This window comes from Drosophila mojavensis, unplaced genomic scaffold (genome assembly GCF_018153725.1).
Source record: "Drosophila mojavensis isolate 15081-1352.22 unplaced genomic scaffold, ASM1815372v1 contig_108, whole genome shotgun sequence".
Classification (NCBI taxonomy): Eukaryota; Metazoa; Arthropoda; class Insecta; order Diptera; family Drosophilidae; genus Drosophila; species Drosophila mojavensis.
This window is the reverse complement of record NW_025318636.1, coordinates 1,945,792-1,953,198: the sequence shown is the minus strand read 5'-3', so window position 1 is coordinate 1,953,198 and position 7,407 is coordinate 1,945,792. Positions and strand designations below refer to the sequence as shown.

The 7,407-nt window shown below is 32.7% G+C and overlaps 1 long non-coding RNA gene across 1 annotated transcript; it reads left to right on the top strand.

The window, feature by feature from the left end:
* The first annotated feature begins 3,560 nt into the window (after positions 1 to 3,560).
* LOC122757485 lies at positions 3,561 to 4,462 on the top strand. Its single transcript, XR_006357531.1, has 2 exons — positions 3,561 to 4,173; positions 4,245 to 4,462. It is a non-coding gene; the product is annotated as an uncharacterized LOC122757485 (long non-coding RNA).
* The last annotated feature ends 2,945 nt before the right edge of the window (positions 4,463 to 7,407 follow it).

Here is a 7,407-nt window from a genome sequence, read left to right as displayed (position 1 = left end):
ACTAAACCAAACTAACAGCTGATGTGATTCAAAGAATGTTCCATAAGAAGTTTGAATGAACGTATACAATGCTGTTGTAGCGGCTGCACGTGCGTTTGTTAATTGGCCAAATATTTAATTGATTTTTAATTAATTTTTGACTGAATAAAATTTAAACTTTCAGCATATGATCTACATATTATATTGAATATTTGAGAAATTAAAAAAAAAAAAAATCATTCACAATTAGCTGTAGTGGCATCTTGAACTTGAATGTTTTTATTCGATAAAAACATAACGGTATGATTTATCGAATTTTAAAAGCAAACTCGACATCCGCGCTGTTTATACGGTAATTTAAAAAAAATTCAAGTCTCTAGCTCTTTTATCTTCGGAAATCGACGCGTTCAAACATACGGACAGACGGACAGGGCCAGATCAACTCAGCTCGTCGCCCTGATCAAGAATATATATTCTTTGTGGGGTCTGCCACGCCTCCTTCTGCCTATTACATACATTTCAACAAAACCATTATACCCTGATTTCCCATTGAAAATGGGTTCAGGGTATAAAAAGGGTTATTTCTTAAAAATTGTTAATATTCCAAATACTTTTTTTTTTATTATCTCATCAGGTTATACATATCAGTTATTAGCGTCATATTCTTGCTCTTGTCTCATAAATACAAATCAAGTATATAATGGAGTTGACAATAATTCATACAATTTTGTAAATATTTGGTTTTCGCTTATTATTACTTTTTCATGATTATTCGTATCAAGCCACTAATATATTTTAATTTAAAATTCTGTTATTTTCGATAATTGAAATACGTTTCAGCATATCATTATACAGTTGAGCAAAATTTGAAACAATATTTCGAATTTCCTTATTTTCAGCCTCCAACGCTGCAACTCTTCTTAAAATTTCCAAACTTGAAGAAGATTCAATGGTAATATCGTCAATCTGTAAAAAGAAAATACATTTAATTAGACATTACGTAATGTGTTTGAGAAGGCGAATAGTAATTAAAAATCATCTGTGAATGCTTTATTTGACATTTGGGAATCTTATTTAAATGTTAGTATTAAATAAATAAAATCGCAAATCTATAATATGTAGTACGTTTAATATGATATCAATAATAGGTATTGTCATTTAGGGATTATTTTTCTGATTGATTCGTTCTTTTTGTTAATGTAACTTTTTTTCGTCCGTTATATTTTGTGATACCCTGAACCCATTTTCAATGGGAAATCAGGGTATAATGGTTTTGTTGAAATGTATGTAACAGGCAGAAAGAGGCGTGGCAGACCCCACAAAGTATATATATTCTTGATCAGAGCGACGTCTGTACGTATGTTTGAACGCGTCGATTTCTGAAGATTGATTTGTTTTTTAAATGACCGCATATACAGCGCGGATGTCGAGTTTGCTTTTAAAATTCGATAAATCATCCCGTTATGTTTTTATCGAATAAAAACATTCAAGTTCAAGTCAGAAGCCCCTATATAGCTAATTGTGAATGATTTTTCTTTTTTTTTTTTAAATTTGTCAGATATTCATATGCTGAAAATTTCATTAAATTCCGTTAGGTCAATCGACGTTATGTTTGGCCAATTAACAAACGCACGTGCAGCAGCTACAACAGTATACGTGTGCACACATACATTCAAACTTCTTCTAGGACAGCTGTTAGTTTGGTTTAGTTTTGCTAGATGGCGCTGCAGCAGTGAATCTTTTTCAATTTTGCCAGCGCAGCTTCCAAAACTAAGGTGGCGTTCGAATTCCAAACGCGCAACTGATTTTTTTAATTGTTTCAAAATATTTATTTATTAATTAAATGAGTTTTGTATTTCATTTATATTTTTAAATACATCGCAATTTAAATTTTAGCCATACTAAATGGGCCTTTTTATTAGTTTGGTTCAGGGTAGTATCTAGTCGAGCAGTCTCCACTAGAGTTTTCTTACTTGTTTAATATTATAATTTTCCTTAGAGTTCTATCCCTCTCTTCCATTAACAAAATCCTTGCTTTCAAGTCATCTTAGGGAAATCACTCGCATTGCCCAGGCGTAATCGTTGGTATACACTTGTTACCAAAGTTGCGCAGTGATTTTCATTATTCTGATTCTCATTCTGTTTCCTTTACTATTTTGTTCTTATCAATATTTTGTAATATTGTAACCATTAATACATAACAAACTGACGGCAGCGACAGAACGAGCACGTGTAGGTATGATTCTACATACTAAGGCTAAACCAAATTATTTAAAGATATAATATTCATTCAATTATTAAACCAATATAAGAAGGGAGCCGACGCTCCAGAGGTACTTATTATACCCAACAACCTTTGTACAAATGCTTTACTATTTCTAGTCTTATTTCGTACGATTATATCCTTCAAATATTTGAGCACTTTGAAATTGTTTTTATTTTAAAAGAAATCGAAATTCTATAAAGTACATATGAATCTACATTAAAAATTTGTCGACTCTAGCTCTAAAGATGGAGCAGGTATAAATTTATTACTGATTTGCGATAAAGTTTTTAATCGATAACAAAATAACTGGCCAAGTGATCGTTTTTTTTAAGAAAGACTCGATATGCGCGTGATATATACAGACAGACAGACGGATGGACGGATAGAGCTAAATCGACTCAGATTTTCGACCAGATCAGGAATATATATACTTTATAGGGTTTTCCACACCTCCTTCTGCCTGTTACATACATTTAACAAAACCATTATACCCTGATTTCCCATTGAAAATGGGTTCAGCGTATAAAAACAACGGGATCCATCCACTAAATGAAAACAGTTTTCATTGCTTATATGCAAGTTTAAGACTGTATCCTGGCAAAATTTGTAACTATACACTAATGTCCATCTACACTTAATATTATATTTTTATGAATATATATACATACATTCAAAACTATTATTTTTTTTAAATATATAGAAATTCAAAATATTAATAGTTTGCATCAGGGTAGTATCTTGTTGATCACTCTTGACTAGAGTTTTTTTTACTCGTTGTAATTTCAGCATTTATTTTCGATTTCTAAACCATTTGCTATAGATGTGAACAGCTGGCAAACATTACTTGAAAATATCAAGTAACCCAAAATAAGTACATCTTAATGTTTCGTTTGTCCCTCCCACATGTTTCCCTTGGTTTGATTTGTGTTAGATTTCTTTTGGTCAACTTGAAGCTTTAACTCGGATCTTAGAGTCTTGTTTCATAAATTTTGATTTCCAAATACATGAAAAGTTTTAAATATTTGGAAGACTATCACCAACGAGTACACTACCAGAACTCTAATGTATGTAAGTTAAGCGCTCCCACACTAGAGTACTAGTGATTGGGGACGCTGTGTTGGGTTCTTGTGAATATAAGTTAAGACTTTCGACAATCTAAGGAGGCTGGAGAGTCCAGTCAGACATTCAAGGGGAGAACCTAACCAGTAGAACACATTTAGTTTAGTATATATTCGGACTAGAGAGAGTTTAGACCTATTGTTCCAAATTATACAAAATATATTATTTCATTGAACACAAAGTTGTTATATATTCACAAGAACCCAACACAGCGTCCCCAATCACTAGTACTCTAGTGTGGGAGCGCTTAACTGGCGCCCGAGCAGGGACCCACATTCTTCACGGAAGTAAAGGGAAATGGTGACGTGTCAATAATTCTATAAAAATAACTTATTAAAAAAGCAAGTACAAATAAATTGTTCCAATCCAATAGGGCAATTGTTGGCAAAATTATGAAGTACTTCTGTGATTTGCAAAGTAATGGGGTAAAAGTGCTTGCCATAACATAATACAATATATAATAAAATAATTTCTAGCAAGTGTTGGTGCACTAGATAATTCTATAACATAAAAGAAATCGTGGCTAAATGGTGGTATTGGCAATACCTAGGTTCAAATCCGTGCCGAGACGACTCTTAAAACGAAAATAAAAGAAATTTGCAGGCATAATGGTGGTACGAGATTTATTCTCGTATCGAGGTTCAAATCCTTCCCGTAAGACAAATGTCATAAAAAATAAACGTCACAATTTCCACCTGTGTTGAATGATGGGTTTCCGTATAAATTAAAAGGAACCTAGAGGTCAAAGTTAAGTTTAAAGCACTAACTAAAAGGCGGTTATCTGGAAATCTCTAATCAACAAGCAAAGCGTAAATATGCAAAAATAAAAACATGAATTGCAGAGACCTTCTATTCGATCGTGGAATAACCCTTACAATAGGTCTTAGAACCAAAGAGGAATACTTTGGGCTTCCCTTTCGGAAGAGAATAAGTCTGGCAACAATATAGAAAAGAAAAAAGTAAAATAAATAAATAAATGAAACGAAAGTAAGAGAAAGTAAGTAGGTCTTACACCAAAAAGGATCCTGCGTGCTTCCCAAGCCATATAAAATAATAAAAACTGTTTGCCGGTTCGGTAACAAAAGATAACTAACAAAAGATAACTAACTAATAACAAGTAAGAAAGCTCTAGTCGAGACTGCTCGACTACGAGATCCCCTGAACCCTTCGAGCAATAGCTATTTCAATAATTTTTTGCGTATTTCTGCTTACACAAGAAACACGTGCACACACAAAAACATACACACAAGCACCCACGCATAAACACGCATGGGTTGCAGTGTGCGCTTAATATGAGAACTTAATTGTTTCATAACTTTTTTTGTGGACATACGATCTTCATGAAATTTGTAGATCGTAATTATAACAATAATATGCGTGCACCTGCAAAAGCATAAGTCTCTAGTATTTGAAATACGCCTTTTACAAAGGTGATTTAGGGGTGGCGGGTAAATTTTAACAAAAAACGAATTTGTATAAAATGCATATAAATATACATTCAAAATTGGGAGACTGTAGTTCGAAAGATGTAGGAGATATAATTTTATAACTGATTTTCGATAAGGGTTTTTATCGATAAAAAAATCGGGATGATTTGTCGATTTTTAGTGATAAACTCGATATACGCGCTGTAAACACGGACATTTTAAAAAAATTTGAAGTCTCTAGCTCTTATATCTTCTGAAATCGACGGGACTTCTCGACCGAGCGTCACGCAGCTACTCACTACGCCACCTCACTTCTAAAAGCTGCGCTGTCAAAACTCAAATAGATTCACTGCTGCAGTGCCATCTACCAAAACTAAACCAAACTAACAGCTGATGTGATTCAAAGAATGTTCCATAAGAAGTTTGAATGAACGTATACAATGCTGTTGTAGCGGCTGCACGTGCGTTTGTTAATTGGCCAAATATTTAATTGATTTTTAATTAATTTTTGACTGAATAAAATTTAAACTTTCAGCATATGATCTACATATTATATTGAATATTTGAGAAATTAAAAAAAAAAAAAAATCATTCACAATTAGCTGTAGTGGCATCTTGAACTTGAATGTTTTTATTCGATAAAAACATAACGGTATGATTTATCGAATTTTAAAAGCAAACTCGACATCCGCGCTGTTTATACGGTAATTTAAAAAAAAAATTCAAGTCTCTAGCTCTTTTATCTTCGGAAATCGACGCGTTCAAACATACGGACAGACGGACAGGGCCAGATCAACTCAGCTCGTCGCCCTGATCAAGAATATATATTCTTTGTGGGGTCTGCCACGCCTCCTTCTGCCTATTACATACATTTCAACAAAACCATTATACCCTGATTTCCCATTGAAAATGGGTTCAGGGTATAAAAAGGGTTATTTCTTAAAAATTGTTAATATTCCAAATACTTTTTTTTTTTATTATCTCATCAGGTTATACATATCAGTTATTAGCGTCATATTCTTGCTCTTGTCTCATAAATACAAATCAAGTATATAATGGAGTTGACAATAATTCATACAATTTTGTAAATATTTGGTTTTCGCTTATTATTACTTTTTTCATGATTATTCGTATCAAGCCACTAATATATTTTAATTTAAAATTCTGTTATTTTCGATAATTGAAATACGTTTCAGCATATCATTATACAGTTGAGCAAAATTTGAAACAATATTTCGAATTTCCTTATTTTCAGCCTCCAACGCTGCAACTCTTCTTAAAATTTCCAAACTTGAAGAAGATTCAATGGTAATATCATCAATCTGTAAAAAGAAAATACATTTAATTAGACATTACGTAATGTGTTTGAGAAGGCGAATAGTAATTAAAAATCATCTGTGAATGCTTTATTTGACATTTGGGAATCTTATTTAAATGTTAGTATTAAATAAATAAAATCGCAAATCTATAATATGTAGTACGTTTAATATGATATCAATAATAGGTATTGTCATTTAGGGATTATTTTTCTGATTGATTCGTTCTTTTTGTTAATGTAACTTTTTTTCGTCCGTTATATTTTGTATACCCTGAACCCATTTTCAATGGGAAATCAGGGTATAATGGTTTTGTTGAAATGTATGTAACAGGCAGAAAGAGGCGTGGCAGACCCCACAAAGTATATATATTCTTGATCAGAGCGACGTCTGTACGTATGTTTGAACGCGTCGATTTCTGAAGATTGATTTGTTTTTTAAATGACCGCATATACAGCGCGGATGTCGAGTTTGCTTTTAAAATTCGATAAATCATCCCGTTATGTTTTTATCGAATAAAAACATTCAAGTTCAAGTCAGAAGCCACTATATAGCTAATTGTGAATGATTTTTCATTTTTTTTTTAATTTGTCAGATATTCATGTGCTGAAAATTTCATTAAATTCCGTTAAGTCAATCGACGTTATGTTTGGCCAATTAACAAACGCACGTACAGCAGCTACAACAATATACGTGTGCACACATACATTCAAACTTCTTCTAGGACAGCTGTTAGCTTGGTTTAGTTTTGCTAGATGGCGCTGCAGCAGTGAATCTTTTTCAATTTTGCCAGCGCAGCTTCCAAAACTAAGGTGGCGTTCGAATTCCAAACGCGCAACTGATTTTTTTAATTGTTTCAAAATATTTATTTATTAATTAAATGAGTTTTGTATTTCATTTATATTTTTAAATACATCGCAATTTAAATTTTAGCCATACTAAATGGGCCTTTTTATTAGTTTGGTTCAGGGTAGTATCTAGTCGAGCAGTCTCCACTAGAGTTTTCTTACTTGTTTAATATTATAATTTTCCTTAGAGTTCTATCCCTCTCTTCCATTAACAAAATCCTTGCTTTCAAGTCATCTTAGGGAAATCACTCGCATTGCCCAGGCGTAATCGTTGGTATACACTTGTTACCAAAGTTGCGCAGTGATTTTCATTATTCTGATTCTCATTCTGTTTCCTTTACTATTTTGTTCTTATCAATATTTTGTAATATTGTAACCATTAATACATAACAAACTGACGGCAGCGACAGAACGAGCACGTGTAGGTATGATTCTACATACTAAGGCTAAAC